Source organism: Epinephelus lanceolatus, chromosome 14 (assembly GCF_041903045.1).
Source record: "Epinephelus lanceolatus isolate andai-2023 chromosome 14, ASM4190304v1, whole genome shotgun sequence".
In the NCBI taxonomy this organism is placed as follows: Eukaryota; Metazoa; Chordata; class Actinopteri; order Perciformes; family Serranidae; genus Epinephelus; species Epinephelus lanceolatus.
The window spans coordinates 361,277-384,837 of record NC_135747.1 but is presented as its reverse complement, the minus strand read 5'-3'; the positions used below and the strand labels follow the sequence as shown (position 1 = coordinate 384,837).

Sequence of the window (23,561 nt, the reverse complement as noted above, 5' to 3'; positions counted from 1 at the left end):
ATGAGATTCCTCACAATTTCTGGGTTATATTTCTGTTGTCTGCCCCAAGTGGTGACCGCCAGTATTGTGCATATTGGCTGCATAGTGCTGCGTACACAACGCACAGACACGGCACGTTGTGTACGCGTATGTTCGATCAAGCAGCAAGTATATTACAGCCTTAAGTCATGGTTTCTTGACCACACTGTAGTAGTGCAGCACTGATATGAAAGAAATAAAAGTCAAGATAATAAAGTAAATCTGGTAAGATCTGAAGTCCATCTTACCAGATTTACTTTATTATCTTGACTTTTATGTCCGGGTTGTTTTCATCAGCTTGAAATGCAAAATAATGGAATTTTAAATATGCATGTAAAATGTGAAATGTGACTGATCCCAATTAACTATTACAGTTTGGAAATTAATTGTGATTTTAAAAATTCATCATTTGACAGCCCTGATATTACATTCATAATAACAGTGATTCTGGTGTCTCTGGGATTTTTTTTTATTTTTTATTTTTGTATTGTCATGTCCAGCGTTTATCTTCTTCTCTACTTCACTTGTTGACATCTCTATCCTTGATGTTAATCTCCGAGACCCGCACGTTTTTATTTTTATTTTCTGATAAAACCACCCATTCCCGCGAGAATTGCACTGGGTCCCACAGGGCCTGCGGGATTCCAATCCCAGTGCAGTCCTTTTGTGCTATTGTACTGAATATCCGCATGGCATGTATGTAGGCATAACACTGCAGACCACAACTGGATTACTGCCAAGCAACACAAACATTCCTGCACTGTAGCTTGCTACTTTTTGTACGCTGACTCTGTCTGTTACCTCAGGCCAGCTACTTTGTATCACATACCTTTATCTGTATGTTTTCATTTATTGTGCAACCAGTGATATAAGAGCCTGTTGACAGTCACTTCAGCGGCCTGTGTGAGTTTTCATCAGCTTTATTAGAAAGGCACTGTTGCAACATTAACTGGTGTCCAGGCTTCTTTTCTCTATAACAACGGTTAATGTAGGCTAATTAATGATAAATGCAATTACAGCTTAGAACACCTGTAAAGTGGAGTTATATGTGCATGGTTAAAAGTCCCAGTGATGTTATATCAGCATGCACAGAATGCATGTTTACCAATCAAATTGGTGGAAACTAACTGTTGTATACTAGGATATATGAATAAATTACTTTGTTGAGTGCCAGGAAACTGACAACAGGAGAAAATAACTGCCCGATTTATTGAGCAAATTATGTGCTCAATGCTCGCTAGCTTCAGGTGTGTATGACGTAGACTTGTAGTTCTCGAGACCGGTCTTGGTCTTGTCATGGTCTCGACAGTCTTTGGTCTCAGTCTTGTCTCGGTCTCGGGTCTCTCGGTCTCGCAATGTCTTGGACTGGCCGAGCAGTCTCGTAGGGATTTGTAACCTATAATATCCACGCAGGCATTATAATAATAATATCATTATACGCCCCCTTCAAGTGATACCAATCACATGCATTTTGTGACACATACGGCGTTGGCGCTCGTCCTCTCACACCCCCCCTCCCCCCTCTAAAGCACGGCCACGGATCCATGGAGGAGGACGCAAAATGTCGGCGAATTCGTCAGTCGTCAGGTTTGGTTTTACAGACCATAAAGAGTTCGTTTGCCACACAACAAAGAAGAAGAAGCATTCTGCAATATGTAAATTTTGCAAAGTGTGTGTAATGGAGACAGGAGGGACCACATCGACTTTCACCAGACATCTGAAACGAAAACACCGGGAAAGGTAAGCAACTAGCTCTGATACTTAGTTAGCAGTAACGTTAACCACCTCTCCAACCTCTCGTGACCAAACAGATTATGTGTGTAATTTATTATTGTGACTTATTATGCGTTCTTACATGTACGGTATAAAGTTAGATAATAGGGATAGATTTTTGTAAGCCTCTGCAGACTTTATTAACCTGGTGAACACCGAATGTAAACGCATGCTAAGTACAGGTAGCTAGTTCTTTGAATTGGCAACCTTTTGAACTGTTTGCCAATTGAATGGCTTTGACTTCAGCTAACGAACGGCTGTAGCATTGGTCGTCTCTGTTTGGATTTCAGTGTTTCGCACTGAAAACCACCACCACCACCACCATGTGTGGTGACGGTGGTGGGGGAGGAAGGGTGGGGGTGGGGTACGGTACGGTGTCGCTGCCGCTGCACACAGTCTGTCAATCCGTGAGAGCACACACACACACACACACACACACACTCACACATACGCTTGCTCCCTCTCGTGCCTAAATGATCAACATGCAATGCAGCCTCATTTTATTATTATATATTTTATTTTATTAAATCTTTGATGTGGTATATGATGTGGTACATGTATGTATAATGTGTGATGTGGTTAACATGGTTAAGTCCTCTTCTGTGTGGCCCTATGAGCCTATCATGCCACTACAGCTGCAGAATGATTTAGGCTACAGATTCTGTAGAGAACAACATCAGACCTTATAGAGTAGAAGTGTATTTTCTGTTAAGATTGGTTTCATTTCTTATCAACAATACACATGAGTTAGTTGGCTGACAGGAGGAGCAGGCATAGTGCTGCAGTTATGCAAAAAGATGAAGTCAAATACAGAGATGATCTGTTAATGTGTCATACTGGATTGGATTTAGGTTTCATAATGCAAAGACCTGATGTTTAGAGTGTACACTTAATTTTCATATCACTTGCAAGACAGTTTGTTGTGGTTAAATATGAACAGATGTCTTACAGATGTCTCTTTCCCTATTTTGCAGGTACTTGGAGTACAAAGCAGGACCTGCATCACTGGCGATGGCAGACACCACACAGCAGACAATATCTTCCTTTGCGCAAAGAGTCCACTTATATGCCCCAAATTCATCCAGGCAACAGGCCATTACACAAGCCATCCTCCAGGACCTTGTCATTGGATGCTCTCTGCCCCTGTCTCTAGTAGAAAATCCAAATTTTAGACACTTTCTTTCTGTCATGGACTGCAAATACACTCCTGTGTCTAGGACCAGCTTGACAGAGAAGCAGATGCCTTATCTAGTCAGTAAGGTTAAGGATGACATCATCAAAGCACTGGAAGCTCTGGCAAGTGTTGCACTTACAACCGACCTCTGGTCTGACAGGAGGCTTCGCTCCTTCCTTGGAGTTACTGCGCATATTGCCTGCGAAGACAAGGACTCCTACAGTTTAAAATCCTTTTTGCTGGATTGTCGGCATTTCACAGGGAAGCACTGTGATGAACGAATCGCCTCAGAATTTGATGAAATTGTTGAGGAGTATGGCATTAACAACAAAATAAGCTTCATTCTGACGGATAACGCATCCAACATGAAGCGGGCCTTTAAAGTGAGATTGCCGGACTCAGAGCAACCTGAAAGTGACAGTGATGACCTTGATGATGAAATGATGTGGGAGGACGTAGAAGACTTTGAACAGCCGTGGTCATCAGGTGAACGCCTGTCTTGCTTCGCACACTCGCTCCAACTGGTCGTCAGTGATGGCATGAAAGAAGTGAAGGCAATAGCAAGAGCCATTGCTAAGGCCACCAAGTTCACAACCCTGCTTCACAGCAGTTCTAAGGTCAGAGACATGTTTGAGACCCACTTTGGGGCTAATAAATCTATCCCGGCAGCTAACAACACACGCTGGAATAGCACCTTAAAACAGTTAAAAGCTCTCACCACACTTGACCACCGGGTTGTCACAGAAATGTGCAGCAAATGTGATACAGAAAATATTGCATTTTCAGTCCGAGAATGGGCCCAGCTGAAAGACCTTTGTACTGTGCTTGAGCCTTTTTCTGAGGCAACAGACCTCACAGAAGGAGACACTGTGGTTACCATCAGCATGGTGGTCCCCACCGTCCTGGACTTAAGAACTCATCTCAACAAGATGGAAGTGCAGCTGCCGCAGATTGTGACAATAGTTAGAGCACTAAAAAAGTCTTTAGAGAAAAGGTTCTCAGGGATCTTCAGAAGGATCAACATGGAGCAGGGGGATCCCGAGGAGCCATTTAATCATCGGATCTACTTCCTTGCCACCATGCTTGATCCCCAGTTTGGTTTGAGCTGGGTAGATTTAGATGTCCATAATGGGGAATCCGGTCCAGCACTGAAGAGGTTCAGAGACGACCTTAAGAAATCATTAACAGGTGGCTATAATTATTATGGTTGTTGTTGTTATTATTACAGTTATTGTTATTATATTGTCATCAGCAGCATCCTGTTTAATCCTGTATTTTGTTTGTGTGTATGTGTGTGTGTGTGCACCTTTTTCCAGACCTTTTGATCAGAGAGGTAGACCGAGATGCAACTGCTGCACCGCCAGCAGAAGATGCGGAAGATGCAGGAGAATTGTGCCGTGACTCACTGCCACCCCTGAAACATCAGTGTCTTCTTTCACGCTACAAGGCTTTTAAGATGCAGCACAGCACAACCCGGGACTCGAGCATTACTACACAAATAAGCAAGTACCTGGACAACATGAATGACTATGACTGTGATGCACTGACCTTTTGATCAAAAATCCAAGAGCATTTCCCTCAACTACACAATGTTGCCTTAAAAGTCCTCTCTGTCCCTGCCTCTTCTGCCCCAGTGGAGAGAGTTTTTAGCAGAGGAGGCATTCTAATGAGACCCCACAGAGCACGGCTAGGCCATAAGATGCTGCAGTTTTTAGTGTTCTTGAAGTGCAATCAACGACAGCTTTAACATGTGAACTACTTGTTCTACAGTTTTAATGTATTAGTTTATGTATCTGTTCTTTGTTTGTGATGTCTGTGTTCTATTGTTCTTGTCCCACTGAACTACAGGCTTCATATATTGATAAAGTGTGTTATAAATGAGATGTCATTGCACACATCAAAGTGACAGAATCTTGTGATCACCAGTTCTTCCTCTTGTTAATGTACAATTTGAAGTACAGTTTTGTAAACTATTTGTATTTTGCATTTGATTTAATGCATTTTTTGGTGCACCTGCGTGTGTGTCTGTGTATTTAATTACAATATTGTGCTTACAATGGCCTTGTTTGAATAAATATATGGCATCATTGGCCTTTGAATAATATTTGCATATCGTTGTGATTAGGCCTATGCCATTTCAGTGATGCTGATATTATACAGTGTAATTTGGCTACTATAATGCAATTTCAAGTTGATAATTGTGTGTATCTTTAATATTTAAAATTCACGTTTCATCTACAAATTAAGTACAATTTAAATCAGTAACATATTTCCCATTCATTAGACTTTTTTTGAGGTGCAGGGTGGTGTTGGAGACTTGTTATTTTGTTAGATGACTTTGGGACTAGTTAATAGTCATGTCAGTCCTTAACAGCACTCAAGAGTCAATCCTCTAATAGTGTAGAAATAGTGGTCATGCAATTGCTACACATTTGATTTCAGCCAATTAATGAAAACATTTATAGTGAGTTCACACATAACACAAGACATGCACTGTCTCTGTATTATTGTGCCTGTAGTTGAAATAATACAATCTCATATTTATACTAAGCAGCTGAACCCAGTATGGTGCTTATGTTCTACAACTCATGCAAAAAAACTAGTTTTTTTTTTTGGTCTCGGTCTCGGTCTTGAGCTCAACTAGTCTTGGTCTTGACTTGGTCTGTCTTGGTCTTGGTCTTGGTCTTGTCTTGGTCTTGAAACTCTCTGGTCTTGGTAGTGTCTTGGTCTCGGTTTAGGCGGTCTTGACTACAAGTCTAGTATGAGGCTGAAGCTGGTAGCTTGTCATGTTAAGGTCCTTGTCTAAATAGGGAGCAAGACCAGTACCAGTGGAGAGCCCCTCTCCCCTGCCTCACCCTCATGTGACCCTCATCTTGCATGTCATATTTGTGCTTGCATTCTCCTGAAGCGATGCTGATGTGAGAACACTACCTTATGTTTCCTTTGCCAAGTGAGGAATTTAGTGCAGCTTTTTGTCAGGCAGACAGAATTGCAAAGAGCAAGATGGGAGGCCTTGAAGCATGGTGGGATTATTTTTTTTCTCTCAAGAATGTGGTCACAATGTATATTTTTTGTATTTACATAAATCTGACTGGGACAGCACAGTGGTGTGGTGGTTAGCACTGCCGCCTCACAGCAAGAGGGTTCCTGGTTTGATCCCAGGAGGGAGCCCTTCTGTGCAGAGTTTGCATGTTCTCCCCGTGTCACCATGGGTTTTCTCCGGTTACTACGGCTTCCTCCCACAGTCCAAAGACATGCAGGTTGGGGATAGGCGAATTGGTGACTCTAAATTGTCCGTAGGTGTGAATGTGAGCGTGAATGGTTGTCTGTCTCTATGTGTTAGCCCTGTGATAGTCTGGTGACCTGTCCAGGGTGTACCCTGCCTCTCGCCCAATGTCAGCTGAGATAGGCTCCAGCCCCCCCGCGACCTTCAAGAGGATAAGCGGTTAAGAAAATGGACGGATGGATAAATCTAACTGACACCTGAATAAGATGCAAGCCAGCCCAGATCACATTCCAATTAAAGTGCATTTTATGTGCTTTAACACTTTGCATCACATGTGTTTTATCTTACCCAGGACATTGAATCAAGACAGATATTTAAATCTCAGTTTCATAGTTTCATTGTGCTGTTATTTTTTCTTCGATCATCTGATCATCCTCTGAGAATCATGGTGGAGGGGTTTGCATGTGTCTGTGAACCTGGGAGATGTGTTGTCCAGGGCTAATAGCCCCTGTTAGGGTCTCCCAAGGCGTGGAGTCAGCACCTCCAAGTCTGAGGCCATGGTTCTCTGTTGGAAACTGGTGGATTGCCCAGGTGGGTTGGGGGAGAGTTACTACCTCAAGCGAGGGAGTTCAAGTATCTCGGGGTCTTGTTCACAAGTGAGGGTAGAATGGAGCGTGAGATGGATCTGCGGTTTGGTGCGGCTTGTGCAGTGATGCGGGCGCTGCGCTGATCCGTCATGGTGAAGAGGGAGCTGAGCCGGAAGGCAAGGCTTTCGATTTACTGGTCCATCTATGTCCCAACCCTCACCTATGGTCATGAGTTCTGGGTAGTGACTGAAAGAATGAGATTGCGGATACAAGCAGCGGAAATAAGTTTTCTCCGTGGGGTGTCTGGGCTTAGCCTTAGAGATAGGGTGAGGGGCTCTGACATCCACAGGGAGTTCGTAGTAGAGCTGCTGCTCCTTTGCATCCGAAGGGGTCAATTGAGGTGGTTCGGGCATCTGACTAGGATGCCTCCTGGGTGCCTCCCACTGGAGGTGTCCCATGCCCCGGGGTAGACCCATATCTCGCTGGAGGGATTACATATCTCGTCTGGCCTGGGAACACCTTGAGGTCCACCAGGAGGAGCTGGAAAGCGTTCCTTGGGAGGATGGATGGATGGATGTTTTCATACTGGTGTGTCATTCTATTGTTAGCAAACAGCTAGCACAAGTGTACATTGTGGTGTTCATTGAAGCTGAAGCTTCTCTTCATCCACAAAGGTTTGCATATCATTCACATAGCCAATTGTCATTTTAACCTCATATGACTGACATGATACAGGTTACATACAATATGTGAAACTCACTCAAACATTGAATAAACAACAGGTTAAACTGATCTCAAACAAATGTTTTCAGTGAAAACTGGTAAAAAAAACAGTCAGTTTGGGGAAACATACAATAAGAAACAGAAAATAAACACTGCTTCTTTTTTACCCTCAGCGCGAACACATCTCTGTCTTCTCTGCAGCAACCACCTCTCTTAACAGGGAACAAAAGTAAGCACAGGGTGGACAGACGGTGTCACCAGCTTTTGTAGCACTGACATTTATTCCTATAAAAAGTCAGCTCATGAAAGTTTATTAACTATTGTGCCTAAGTCCACTTGGGTGTTCCCAATCTTACTTTTGTTTTGTTTTTTTTTTTTGCTGGATGAGCTATGCCAAGTTTCTTACAGCAACCTGCAACAAAGAGACAAGTCATCTCTGCGCACTTCCTCTTCAAAGCAGACTGCGATTTGAGTTATCATTATTCAGCCTACTGTCTTCCTGCCGTTGTTCAGTGGGACCTAAATGTCCCTGCTTTTGAGACAACCTTCAAAGCAGTAATCCCCAATGGCACAGGCTTGTCCAGGTAATTAGAAACAGATGACTTGGCTTTGAGGACATGAAATGTGTGATGAGTTTAAACAGTAGTGAAATTTTGTCTTCAAGCACCAGTTCACTACAACTTGGCTTGACTTTCTTAGTATTGTCATCATTTTTAATGGTTACAATATCTTTGTACTGGTTTACCCACAAATCACAACAGACTCAGGGTAGACATTTATTGAAGACAAGTAGATATATTCTGATAGAATAGATCCCTCCCTGTCCTTCATTGGCTTTCTGGTCAACAGCCAACTTATTATGCCCAAACAGGGGTCTTGCACTTCTGTTTGCAATTTTTTTTTTTTAATTTGTAAATAATTAGTAATTAGTGCCATACTTATATTTAAAGGCTGATAAATCAGTTGAAAGACTGAACTTAACTGAACTAAAAAAACAACAACAAAAAAAAAAAAAAAAACAGTGGAAGCTCTCTGAGGCCCCTCTCACCCCTTAAAGGCACAAAATAGGTTATTCCACCGCACACTAGGATCCGTCTCTAAACACAGTTTGAGCTGAGTGAGTGACTGCTTGTGCTGCTGGAGCACCACCAAACACTGTCATGTCTTTCCCCAAGAAAGGTGCATGAGAGGATGGAGGGCTCAAAGACACTGCTCATGCATAGGGCACAGAATCTGGTGCGAAGCGCCTGGGCCCAAGTCAATAAAAATCAAATCATCACATAAAAATTACAGCATTGTACAAATATTATAAAATATCAGATAGATAATTTTATAACTTTTAAATACAGATTTAAATTTTAATATATCAAAAGGTATTTAAAATAATCCTTTGATCTTCATTCGATTTCTACATTTTTATAGATTAACAATACATTTACTCAAAGATTACATTAAATTAAATGGTAAATGTTATAGATTAAACTCATAATTTTTTACAGGGTTCCTTGATTGCTAGTATCATACATATTCAACCAAATGCAATGCATCTAATTTATACTGATAAAGTAACATGTTTCTGCTGTCTGTTTTCATGCCTATTTCCACAACCGGATGTTTAATGTTGCTATGGCAACAGATCTTGGCTGATGCATCCACAAGCTAATTTAAACCAACCATCCCATAAACAATCATAAAGGTAGCACTTCAATCAATTCAGTCAATCTATTTTATTTATAAAGCCCAATATCACAAATCACAGTTTGCCTCACAGGGCTTTACAGCATACGACATCCCTCTGTCCTTATGACCCTCACAGCTGATCAGGAAAAACTCCCCAAAAAAACCCTTTAACAGGGAAAAAAAACGGTAGAGACCTCAGGAAGAGCAGCTGAGGAGGGATCCCTCTTCCAGGACGGACAGACGTGCAATAGATGTCGCACAGAACAGATCAGCATGATGAATTAATCAATAGAATCGACCACATCTAGTCACTAAACCTTTAACTAATGTGTGGTAACAAGCCAGATTGTAAAAATTATAAAAGTTGGCTAACAGCTTAACTCCTGGGGAGATACGCTAGCCTTTAGCAGAGGTTGTATCCCCTAGTGCCAAATGTAACCTAACGTTATAACAATAGTTTCCTTAAACAATAAAGCAATACATAATATAGGCAAATAACAAGGAGTTACAAGGAGTTATAAATGTAGTGACCATTAGTTTGCTTATGCGTTGGGTCTGCTCTGAACTGACCCACTTTTGTGTAAAGTTATACCCCTAGTACTCAACCCAGTCTCACTGAAGTCGTTGAATACTGGCTCTAGGTCAGTGACTTCTGGCATCAGACACCAACGGAAAAAAGCTGCCCTTTCATGTTTGCATGATATGCGGCCGGTCGCCGTTATTGTTTACCAGCGCTCGGCTGGGAAATGCAGCAGGACAACAACTTAAGTTAAGGGGGTGTGATTCCAAATAGGGTGGGAGGGGTGGTGGATGGGTCCAACAACCACTGACTTTCACTCTGGAGGCTGGTGTTCACTTCCCGTAAGATTGTAAAGCCAGACCCTGTTCTTTTTTTCTAAACCCAACTGCATGCATTTGTTGCCTTAACCCAACTGTGTGCATTTTTTGTGGTATTGCACAGACGTAGTGCATTTATTTTGAAAGAGACTGTATGCAAACTGTACATTTCCTGTAAAAACTGAAGTGTATTTTGAAATCAAACAATGCATGTAACAGGCTGAAGTTGATATCCCAGAACATCAATGACAGACGCACCCAAATTACCTTGTATGTCAAGTGAAATGTCCACAACCAAACGTTGATCGGTGGCAAGGTCGGAGTGAGAATGTGTTGGTCTTCCAGGTCACTGCTTTGGTTATTCTGCAAATTCTGCTATCATCAACCTCTTTCCAGATGCTGCAAGCAGCTGTTTTCAGTAATAAAAATCTCCCAGCACTAAACAACAGACAGTTAGAGATTAGCTGGTGAACATAGTGGAGCATTCAGCAGTCAAAGAGCCAGGCTTTTTTCTGGAGCAGTCATAGACCAAAAACAGACCTAAAAGAGAGTGAATAGCCATAAGCAAGACCCCAAATCAATGCTAATGTTGCTCTGTGTCTGCTGGATGCATAAATAGGTCAATGATTTCTATCTTATTTTCTCTAACAACTTTATAAGGTGATAATATGTCAGTTGACCCCAAAGGGTAAAAAAAATAGGGCCAACATTCCATCAGTGTGTGTTTACTAGTGTCTAAATATGTGTGAACCTACATACTTTCTTGAATCTTTTCTGATAAACTCAGAGTCATGTCCTTCAGTACACACACCAGTCCTTCATGATTATTAGGCACTGGTTGATTCTCTTATAACATCCTGCCATGACCCTTTCTTACTTTCTGACAAACAAGCATAAACACAATATCCAGGCTTCCAAAAGTGCATGAGCATGGATGCTGAGGCAGTTTTGACCAAAATTGTGCATCATAACAAACCAGTGAAGTTGGACTGTTTTGATTGTGTCGCCTCTGGGAAGCCCCACTGGGAGAGAATGGCCCTGACAGCCAGACATGCTGGGGGGAAGAGAGAGCACCTCCCGACCTTTCAGCTGAATCTGCACAACAGTAAAAGAGCACAGCAGATGAGACTAAGTCAGAGCCAGACTCCAACCTCCAACATTAGCCACCTCTAATGCAAAATACAGCAACCTCTGCAGCCCTCTGGCAGAACTGAAGCTGCAGCACAGAGCCTGAACACAGGGGGAAGGGAAAGAAATACCGATAAAAAAAAAAAAAAAAAAAAAAAAACACAAGGAAATGGATTCATCTTAAGCAGCATCTAGAATGTATGGGATCTTAAAAGTTTAGGTAAAGCTCCAGGTTACTGATTGTTTCTCTTGATTTATTACCAAGACATTGTTAGGCTTTGCTGCTACGTTCTGCCCTGCATTCGTAATGTATTTGACAAACTAAGATGCTTTAGGTATATGTCTTCAACCATTTAAATGGTCTTTCATGAAGAGAGACAAAAACATAGCGAGCAAAGACTACTTTGATTTTATGTGGACATGACTTATGACAGATGGTCTTCCTTACGTCAAAACAAGTCATGACACATTACATCATTGTCTCCTAATGAGCCTGAATGATTTATTTACATGTAGTGCAAATCATTATGTAATACAGAAGACACTAAGCAAAGGCAAATGTCTTTGACTACTGATATAGTAATAGAGAGTGTAATATTTTTGTAATCTTGACATGGGAATTTTGTGATCACACTTGAGAGACACAGTCTGAATATTGTCCTAGTGTACATTGTATGCAGTGTTGGGCAGTAGTTATTAGTAACGCGTTACAGTAACGCCGTTAGTTTTGGCAGTAACTAATACTCTAACGCGTTTGTTTTTAAATTCAGTAACTCAGTTACTGTTACCAAACGGTGCGTTACTCCGTTATTTTTGGCCAGGTTTTAAAACGGCGCGCAGCATGCAGTATTCCTTAACAAACTGAAGTTCGCTTTCACTAAAACATTTTAGCCCTAAACAATAAAAGGTAGTCAAGTCAGATACAGGTATATGAACAATTCTTACCAGAGCATCTTAATGAAACACGTCTCTCACCATCTCTGAAGTCACTGTCAACCTGCTGGCCTCACCACAGTGCTGTACATTAAGCGGTAGCGCTTCTGTAGATTTTTAGTCCCAGTAACGTTATATCCAGTGACGTGATATCTATTGTTTTCCCAAGGAATCTTTTGTTGTGGACAGACAATGTCTGCGGTGGGCGACAGACTCGACATCATCATGTAGCTCTTCAAATGTTCTCTTTAGCTCATTTTCCATATTTGTATCCAAGTACTGTAGTTGTAAAACGTTTAGCTGCCTGACAGCGAGTGACTCCACTGTAGCATGTTTCCTATACCCTTCAATTGTTTTGTCAAGTTGTAGTCTAACAGTCCCTTGGTTAAACTCCATCTGCTGTCGCTTAGGCGATGTAGCTACGAGCCAATACAGATAGGAAATGTTTTGGGCTGCAGGGCTGAGTTTCCCAAAACATAATCCTTCTTAGCAGCGTTCTTTGTGTCTTAGAAAAACTACACTGCAAAAAAGCTGCTAGCGCCCTGTAGTGTCCCCACTCAGTCATCTACAGCCAGGATGTACTCAGAGTATAGATGACACTAATGCACGTGCGTCAAGGTCATGGCGTGATGGCGAGCCAAGACAAGAGTCCTAAGTCGAAGTGAGAAAAAGACAGTTGTGTGCCGATACTTTGTCTTTTACTCACTACACAAGTTTTCTTTCAAAATAGATACTTAAGTGCTCCAAGTGAAGTCGTTACTTTGATGTCTACTTTTACTTCTACTTGAGTAAACTTTTTTTACAGAGTAACAGTACTTATTAACAGTACCTATATATTCCAGTACTTTACCCACCCCTGGATATGGCTGTGCTTTCACTGAGGCGAGTGTCGTGGCAACAACTGAAGAAGTGGGGATAATACAGTAATTGATATCGGACTTAATTCATTTACACATAAGCTGATAACTTTTATATTTAATTATCATTACATTCATGTATGGATGTATGTGTGGGATGTGACTAAATATAAATATAATATAATCCAGCATCTGGCGGCTCTGTTCTGCTGCTTAGTGGCAAAAAATATCTCAGTAAATGATGCAAAGGTGCAACACTTATCCTTTCAGAGTATGTGGAACTTGCATTTGTAGTATCACCTCCCAAGCAGTGCCAAACTTTAGTTCCAGCAACATGTCTCAGAGCAGGTGGAGAACAGTGTTAATAAACACAACAAGTAACAACGGCTACATGTTTCAGTATTGGGTCATTACAGCCCATTCTCACTCCTAAGTTGTCATACATGCATTGTCAGTGGCTTTCGGTGTCAGACATCGACACCAAAAGCCACCCTTCACAGATACGCCGCTGGGTGGCATCAGGTTGTAACTTAGTTTTATGATATACAGCTGGTTGAATGGATGGCACCTGTTGCAACAGCATGATACAGGCAGCACGAGATAATAACGGCACAAGATGTGGTGCTATGATATGCCGCTGGATGGTATCAGTTTGAAATACTGCTGTAGACAAAGTAATATAAAAAGCTGAAAAGTCCCTATGGGGCAGGTACAGGCAGTGGATGGGTCCAAAGAAACATGGACTTTCACCCAGTAGGCCGTTATTCACTTCCCATATGAATGTAAAGCCACACCATGATGTTTTTTTCTAAGACAACCCACATGCTTTTGTTGCCTAAACCCATGTGCTTGTGTTGCATGGCGAAATATTGACACGCCATCCTGGAACATCAACAACAAACACAAGAGGATACCTTGTAAGTAATATGTAGACATGAACAGCACCGACCAAGTGGCAATATGTGATGAGTTGGGATGGGAATGGGTTGGTCACTAAGTTCTTACAGTGGAAACTGGACTTTTGTGTCTGCCAAATGTAGTCAAGGAAGTAGGCAAGAGTTTTCTGACTGGAACAGTTTAATAATTTGACTTTTGCATCAATCAATCAATTCAATCAATTTTATTTATAAAGCCCAGTATCACAAATCACAATTTGCCTCACAGTGCTTTACAGCATACAACATCCCTCTGTCCTTTGGACCCTCACAGCGGATAAGGAAATGAGTCTGCATGAGTCTGTTTAAGACTGATTTGTGTCGTTGGCATTCTCTACAGTTCGTTGTTTTCTTGTCACAGATGGCTAATTTACTTATTGATGTCAGCTACAGTAGCCCAGAAGAGGTGGATCAAATTTGCCAGGGCCCCTAGAGAGGCAGTGCCCCCCCTTGGAAATGCAAAAAAAATAAAAATAAAAAATAAAAAATACATTTTTTACTAAAGCATGCACATCCAGACGATTAATGCTAGGTGATGAACAGAAGAACATGTGAAAGACAGAAAAAAAGTCTGCACATTAAATAATGATCCATGAACATATGTTTCACTGAACATAAGATAAGATAAGAGCTGCTGCAACAGGCTGCCGTCCCCCAGCGCCATCTTTGTTTGTTCGAACTTGTTGAACATATGTGGTAATTAAATACCTGTTTGGAAAGCCCTCATGTTGATGATCAGCCCTCATGTCCTGCAACTCATTACCTCTCAAACTGTATGCTAGCCAGAGTAAATAAAGAATTCTGATTTAGCCAGCATATAAAAGAGACATTTCCATTCTGTGCTCCATATACAATAGCTTCTTTTTTATCCTCTTCACTTTCTTGCTGACCTCCCAATGGATGTCACATATGTAGGCTGGGGGAGACATTGTGGCTGAGTTATGTCCCTGTTTCCCGCTTCCTTTGGGTTGATTTAAACCTCAGGTCCTGTGAATCAGCCATAATGCACGGCCACTGTTTCTCAGATGTGTCACATCTCTATTCATGGGAGCAATTTGTATTGAGACAGCAGTGGAGACCTGAGAATCTATCACAAAGTATGGCTGCCCCAAGGGGAAGAAATTGGAGTGGACCACGGACATTGTGCTGCTCATATCAGGAGTTCACCATTATTCTCCAGGAGTGGGTGGTTTCCGGCGAGCCACTGACACACACTGATGCCAGCTAATCACTATGCTAAACGGCTCCTATAGGGTACTGTCACTCCCTGACACTGACCAACTTTAATGTCACCACACAGCTTCACAGACATACCTCTGCCCAGTAGCGTAACATCATGGTGATAGGCCCCCGGTGCAAATATTTTTTTTGTGCCCCCCACCCCCGCCCAAAACACAAGTGCACGCTCATGCACACTGCACGCACGCACACACGCACAGCCACTCGAGAGAACTGCTATTGTCACCATGTAGGCTAATGTTACAGGTGACTGGCCACACACTCATCCTGCAAACCAGCCTTTCAGCTCCACGGACAGTGGCCGAAGCTCCATATCAACACTTATCTAACAGCCTGCCCTGACCTGGGCTCAAACTACCGTGAACTATAGGATTGTGTGTAATAGATCAAATCCAATAAAGAATGCTTTTCATTTTCTAAAGAGAACATTTACTTTAAGGGTGGCGAAAACTAGGAATCAACTAGGAATCCTTGTGCTCAGCAAAGTCATTTACGACGCTGCTCAGGTCCAAAGTCCTCGATCTGCTGTTCTCAATATAGTATAGCGCAATTTCAATAGGGTCCTCGGACGACTTCGTCGTCACTTGGGCCCTAATAATAAACAGCGCAATTTCAATATGGTCCTCCGCGGACAACTTCGTCCTCGTTCGGGTCCTAATTGAAGCTGCAAGCAGCTGTGATCGGGCCCTTGCTCTCCTGCGCCACTGCGGGGGGACCAGCAGCACGCATTACTGAAGCGGTTATGTGAAAACTCAGAGTAAGTTAACCCTGACGTGGTGTGACGTTTCATCTTCCTACTCCAAAAAAATCCCTATGGGGAAAGGTTTTTGAAAATTTCAAGGGGGCGCATTTTGTCCCCCCCATGGGCGACGCCCCTATCAGATGTAAGAGCTCACCATTCTTGCCATAGCGGCCATGCCCCTTGAAATAGAGAAAAGCTTTTAATAACTTTTGATCAGCATGGTCTCAGGATGATCTGTACCAAATCTGAAGTTGATTGGACAAAATCTGTAGGAGGAGTTCATTAAAATACAAACTTGTGGAAATCACAAAAACGCCACCAAAATGAAAAGTGTAAATCAAAATGGGAGACTTCCTGTTTGGAGTAGACCATTGGTGCCAGAGACTTTTATGTGCGTCTGGACAACATACACATGTGTACCAATTTTCATGTTCAAACTCCAAAAAAAAAACTTTATAGGGAGGGGTTTTTGAAAATTTCAAGGGGGCGCTATAGAGGCATTTTGTCCCCCCCATGGGCGACGCCCCTATCAGATGTAAGAGCTCGCCATTCTTGACCTGTGTATCAGTTTTCATGAGGAGATGAGGTCGTTGAAGCCATCAAAATGCCAAACGTATTTAGTGGCGAGGGATCGATAGTCGCCACGCCGCCACATGGACACCATTAGACGTAGCTTCACAGCGTTCATAAGGTAGCTTCACCAACTTGTTCTGCATGCATTAGAAGTGGAATGAAGTTGATGCGGTCAAGTTTGTGGCATTAGTACATGTTAAAGTAAAAACTGGTCACTTCCTGTTACCACCGGGGGGCTCTATGAATAAGGTGGGATATTAACATATCGGGGCGTTCAGGGCGGAGCCATCATCATGTCCAGCAGGTTTGAAGCTGCTGAGATCAAGTATGTGGGCGGGAGAGCCATTTGAAATTCGATGGCAAGAAAACGAAAAGTCGCCAAAATTTGTCACGCCCTAGCGGCCATGCCTCTTGACACAGAGAAAAGCTTTTAATAAATTTTGATCAGCATGTTCTCAGGATGATCTGTAGCCAATCTGAAGTCGATCGGACGAAATCCCTAGGAGGAGTTCGTTCAAATTTAAGTTGCGGAAATCACCATAACGAAAAAATTCAAAACAAAATGGCTGACTTCCTGTTGGGATTTTACCATGATGTCAAGAGACTTTTTTGTGCATCTCGGTATGATACATGTGTGTACCAAATTTAGTTTGCCTACGACAAACTAACCCCAAGGGGAGGGGATTTTGAAAATTTGTAGGGGGCGCTATAGAGACATTTTGTCCCCCCCATGGGTGACGCCCCTATCAGATGTAAGAGCTCGCCATTCTCACCATAGTGGCCACGCCCCTTGACATAGAGAAAAACTTTTAATAACTTTTGATCAGCATGGTCTCAGGATGATCTGTACCAAATCTGAAGTTGATTGGACACAATCTGTAGGAGGAGTTCATTAAAATACAAACTTGTGGAAATCACAAAAACGCCACCAAAATGAAAAGTTTAAATCAAAATGGGAGACTTCCTGTTTGGAGTAGACCATTGGTGCCAGAGACTTTTTTGTGCATCTGGCCAACATACACATGTGTACATGTTCAAACTCCAAAAAAAACCCTATGGGGAGGGTTTTTTGAAAATTTTAAGGGGGCGCTATAGAGGCATTTTGTCCCCCCCATGGGCGACGCCCCTATCAGATGTAAGAGCTTGCCATTCTTGACCTGTGTATCAATTTTCATGAGGAGATGAGGTCGTTGAAGCCATCAAAATGCCAAACGTATTTAGTGGCGAGGGATCGATAGTCACCACGCCGCCACATGGACACCATTAGACGTAGCTTCACAGCGTTCATAAGGTAGCTTCACCAACTTGTTCTGCATGCATTAAGCCTGATTTATGGTCCTGCGTTAAATCAACGACGTCGCTACATCGAAAAAATTGAATTTCGGATCCGGCCGGATGAATGTAGAAAGTTAGAAGCATTTTGAAATTTGGGAAAGGCGCGAGATTGGGACACGAAATGTCGGAATAATAATAATAATAATTAAAGCTGCAAGCAGCTGTGATCGGACCCTCGCTCCCCCATGTAACCGTGGGGGCCTGAGGCACGTGGGGGCTGTGGCGCGAAGCAAGAAGGGAGAAAAAACCTGGCAGGAGTGACAAAACGCAATGTTTCGTTCATCCACCAGGTGGCGCTACGAGCATAACCACCTGTGGGCAGGTGCGTTCAGGGGTGGACCGTCATCACACATGTGAAGTTTCGAGCAAATCGGACAATGTCAATGTATAATAGGGCATTTCCTGTTTCCACAAGGGGGCGGCATGAGCGTAACCAGATGTGGGCAGGTGCGTTCAGGGGTGGACCCTCATCACACGTGTGAAATTTCGAGCAAATCAGACAATACATGAAGGATTTATATCAAGTTGATGTTCCATGGCGAAGGATGAAAAGTCGCCACTGCTGCGGCCTGCAACATGACAGGACACGTGTGTCACTGTGGAGATTCATCAACTTGATCATCATGTGGCCACAAAATGGAGTTGATCAGGTCAGGAGCTTGAGGTTGGAGTTTGTCAGTGAAAGAGATGGCATTTCCTGTTTCCACAAGGGGGCGCCATGAGCGAGATTGCCTACGAGCATATGGAGGCGTTGAGAGCGGGGCTCTTACCATGTACAGAAATTTTGAAGCAGTTTGGATGAATTATGTGGGAGAGAGAGCTGCTTGAATATGCATGGCGATGGATCAAAAATGGCAGCGCCATAGCAGCCACACCTTTTGACCTACAGACATGCAGAGCACAACTTTTGATCAGCATGGTGTCTGGATGATCTGTAAAAAATTTGAAGTCGATTGGATGAAATCCCTAGGTCTAGTTCGTTAAAATACAACATGTGGAAATCACAACAAAATGACAAGTCAAAATCAGAATGTCCGACTTCCTGTTTGGAGTAGACAATTGGTGCCAGAGACTTTTATGTGCGTCTGGACAACATACATGGGTACCAATTTTCATCTTCCTACTCCAAAAAAAACTATGGGGAGGGTTTTTTGAAAATTTCAAGGGGGCGCTATAGAGGCATTTTGTCCCCCCATGGGCGACGCCCCTATCAGATGCAAGAGCTCGCCATTCTTGACCTGTGTATCAATTTTCATGAGGAGATGAGGTCACTGAAGCCATCAAAATGCCAAACGTATTCAGTGGCGAAGGATCGATAGTCGCCACGCCACCACATGGACACCATTAGACGTAGCTTCACGGCGTTCATAAGGTAGCTTTACCAACTTGTTCTGCATGCATTAGAAGTGGAATGAAGTTGATACGGTCAAGTTTGTGGCATTAGTACGTTACCCCTTTATGACCTACCATAGAACAAGTCCGCCAGAGCATATCTTTACAATTTTATCTGCTGTAGGGCCATTTTTTGGAGTGTTTTAATATGCTATACATCAATACAACCCTTAAATCCCAAATTTTAATAATATGTGTGGACGTATGTCCATACTAATTAAAGAAATTGCTAAAAAGTGCAATAAACCACTAAAAAAATGAAAATCGTTTTTGTTTTTACACATATTTTTCTAAATACAGAAATATCATGGCTGTATCCCTCAAAATTGTAAATGTAAAAAAGTTGCACAAAATTCTTTCAAACTACAGAAAATTTATTTTGAGTGTTTTCATAACTTAATTTTTGAGATACACTCATTTTTATAAAATGTGACAAAAACGAAAGTTAAATGCACATTGTGCACAATTAGCAAAAATACAACATGTACATCAAAATAAACTATTTACAATAGAACAACCAAAGTTCAAAGTCAAAGATTACTTTTCAATAGCACCAGGGGAGCTGTGATAGGTCTTGTGACAGTTCCTGTCCACGATGAGCAATGTTTTTGCTGCATTTTTATTGGTGTTGGCACACAGTGTTTTGATGGCAGCCCTGTGAAAGTACATCCTGAACAGCTCAGATGGAGAGGGATTGTCCACATACTGTGATAGAGGTGGCTGCACACCTGGCCTCCTTTTGGGCAGAAAATGTGGTAGGGGATGTGGCAAGATGTCAGGCTCCTTTTCGGTTCTCCAGCCAGCTGCATCACCAGGGAGTGTCTCTGACCTGGAGCCTCTGTTTGCTGGCGACCAACTCCTTCCTCCCCCTCTGCCTCCCTCTGGGGTGCAGGGCAAGGAGACCCCCCCACTTCCTCCTCCTCATCATCCTCAACTCTGCACACAGATGTTACACAGTGTGTTAGATGTGTTCAACATGAGAGTAATACAATAATGGTGCGTATTTAGTGCAAAATGCTTTCAGTTGTGTTACATGTATATTTTCTTTACTTTACTCTAACTCATAAACAAACAATATTTCATGAATATATACATACATGTCATAGGAAGGATCTCTCCCTCGGATGAGGTCGGCGTCATCTCCACTGTCGGCAGAATCCGGACCAGATGAGTGGACTGAATCTTCAGCCGACGCTGTAATTAGCTTGAAAGCTTCATGCCGGGAGAAAAGCCGTTTCGCGCGTCCGGGTTGTTGCGGTTCCATAAATATATGTGTGCGAGTGTGCGGTGAGTGTCTGGTGTGTGTGTGTGTGTGTGTGTGTGTGTGTCTAAGTGTTGTTGTGAAAGAGTAAAATACAAAACGAGAGCGAGAGCGAGTGTGTGACTGCAAGCTGAGAGAAATATTTACCGCGGAAGAAAGAGAGGAATTTCCCGGGAAATGACGTCACTCCTTGTTGCTGCGGGTAGTGTCGCGAGAAAGACACACAAGAAAATAACGTGACAGTTCATGCTCACAACGTGATGACGTTTAGTCCAACATAGGAAGTGCTGTGAATACCCGCGATCAGGATTATAATGTTTTTGTTCTTAGCGCTTTTTACTGTTTTTCTACACACCTGTCAGTGCAAGGAAACAGCACTCTGGGACATGACTCTTATCATGTTCAGAAATTTTGAAGCAGTTTGGATGAAGTATGTGGGAGATAAGCTGCTTAAATATGCATGGCGATGCATCAAAAATGGCAGCGCCATAGCAGCCACGCCCTTTGACCTACAGACATGCAGAGCACAACTTTTGATCAGCATGGTCTCTGGATGATCTGTAAAAAATTTGAAGTCGATTGGATGGAATCTCTAGGACTAGTTCGTTAAAATACAACATGTGGAAATCACGCCAAAATGACAAGTCAAAATCAAAATGTCCGACTTCCTGTTTGGAGTAGACCATTGGTGCCAGAGACTTTTTTGTGCGTCTGGCCAACATACACATGTGTACCAATTTTCATGTTCAAACTCCAAAAAAAAAACCCTAACGGGAGGGGTTTTTGAAAAATTCAAGGGAGCGCTATATAGGCATTTTGTCCCCCCCATGGGCAACGCCACTATCAGATGCAAGAGCTCACCATTCTTGACCTGTGTATCAATTTTCATGAGGATATGAGGTAGATGAAGCCATCAAACAGCCAAACATATTTGGTGGCGAGGGAGGCGCCACAGCAGCCACACCCCTTGACATAGAGAAAAGCTTTTAATAACTTTTAATCAGCATGGTCTCTGGATGATCTGTAAATAATTTGAAGTCGATTGGATGAAATCCCTAGGACTAGTTCGTTAAAATACAACATGTGGTAATCACGCCAAAATGACAAGTCAAAATCAAAATGGCCAACTTCCTGTTTGGAGTAGACCATTGGTGCCAGAGACTTTCATGTGCGTCTGGACAACATACACATGTGTACCAATTTTCATGTTCCAACTCCAAAAAAAACCCCTATGGGGAGGGGTTTTTGAAAATTTCAAGGGGGCGTTACAGAGGCATTTTGTCCCCCCCATGGGCGACGCCCCTATCAGATGCAAGAGCTCACCTTTCTTGACCTGTGTATCAGTTTTCATGAGGAGATGAGGTCGTTGAAGCCATCAAAATGCCAAACGCATTTAGTGGCGAGGGATCAATAGTCGCCACGCCGCCACATGGACACCATTAGACGTAGCTTCACAGCGTTCATAAGATAGCTTCACCAACTTGTTCTGCATGCATTAGAAGTGGAATGAAGTTGATGCGGTCAAGTTTGTGGCATTAGTACATGTTAAAGTAAAAACTGGTCACTTCCTGTCACCACCGGGGGGCTCTATGAGTAAGGTGGGATATTAACATATCGGGGCGTTCGGGGCGGAGCCATCATCATGTCCAGCAAGTTTGAAGCTGCTGAGATCAAGTATGTTGGTGGGAAAGCAACTCAAATTTTGATGGTGAGAAAACGAAAAGTCGCCAAAATTTGTCACGCCCTAGCAGCCACGCCCCTTGACATAGAGAAAAGCTTTTAATAACTTTTGATCAGCATGTTCTCAGGATGATCTGTACCAACTTTGAAGTCGATAGGACGAAATCCCTAGGACAAGTTTGTTCAAATGTAAGTTGTGGAAATCGATTTAACCATGACGTCAAGAGACTTTTTTGTGCGTCTCGGTATGATACATGTGCGTACCAAATTTCATTTGCCTACGACAAACTAACCCCAATGTGGAGGGTATTTTGAAAATTTGTAGGGGGCGCTGTTTAGGCATTTCGCGCCGACCACGTGCAACCGCCCAAAAATATCGAATTTCGGATGTGGCCGGATGAATGTGGAAAGTTAGAAGCATTTTCAAGTTTGGGAAAGGGGCGAAATTGGGGCACGAAGTCGGGTAAAGAATAATAATAATAATAAACAGCGCGATTTTAATAGGGTCCTCGGACGACTTCGTCGTCGCTCGGGCCCTAATTAAAGCTGCAAGCAGCTGTGACCGGGCCCTCGCTCTCCCGCGCTATCGTGGGGGGCCAGCAGCACGCATCACTGAAGCGGTTATGTGAAAACTCAGAGTAACTTAACCCTGACGTGGTGTGACGTTTCATCTTCGTACTCCAAGAAAATCCCTATGGGGATGTTGAAAATTTCAAGGGGGACTATAGAGGCATTTTGTCCCCCCCATGGGCAACGGCCCTATCAGATGTAAGAGCTCGCCATTCTTGACCTGTGTATCAATTTCGTGAGGATATGAGGTCGCTGAAGCCATCAAAAAGCCAACTGATTTGGTGGCGAGGGCGGCGTCATAGCCGCCACACCCGTTGACATAGAGAAAAGCTTTTAATAACTTTTGATCAGCATGGTCTCAGGGGCTGAGGCTGCCGAGCAACCAGGGGCTGCAGGGAGATCCAGAGCAGGCATGGATTGGTGGTGTAAATGTGGGGCTTACTGGCCACTTTATTAGGTACACCTGTGCAATCTAATACAATCCAGTACAACAGCTCTGCCACACATTGATTGTTACAAAGCTTTTACTTTTTCAGCTTTTGTCAGAAAGGTGATTATTCCACCTTATTGTTGAGGTCGTAGTGGGTGGTGTTGGTTTACTGGACTGCAATATATTTAAAAGTGTTCCTAATATTTGTCCCCCTCAATTAGACAAAATTAGGAGGCCACCTCAGTACACCACCACCATTCACTATGACCTCAATAATAAACAAAGTAGAGTCACCACTTTCTAGACGATGTCAACAATAACCGAAAATGTATAAGCTTTGGGGAAAAAAAATCATGGTATAGTCGTTCTGCTGGATTGCATTAGATTAGACAGGTGTACACAAAGTGGCCAGTGACTGTATGTTACATAAATACCATATTTCCTCAAATAGTAGCCGGGGCCACTATT

The 23,561-nt window shown here is 42.8% G+C and overlaps 1 pseudogene; it reads left to right on the top strand.

Moving 5' to 3' along the window:
- The first annotated feature begins 3,330 nt into the window (after window positions 1-3,330).
- On the top strand, window positions 3,331-4,825 carry LOC144466915 (zinc finger BED domain-containing protein 4-like; annotated as a pseudogene).
- Window positions 4,826-23,561: the final 18,736 nt, after the last annotated feature.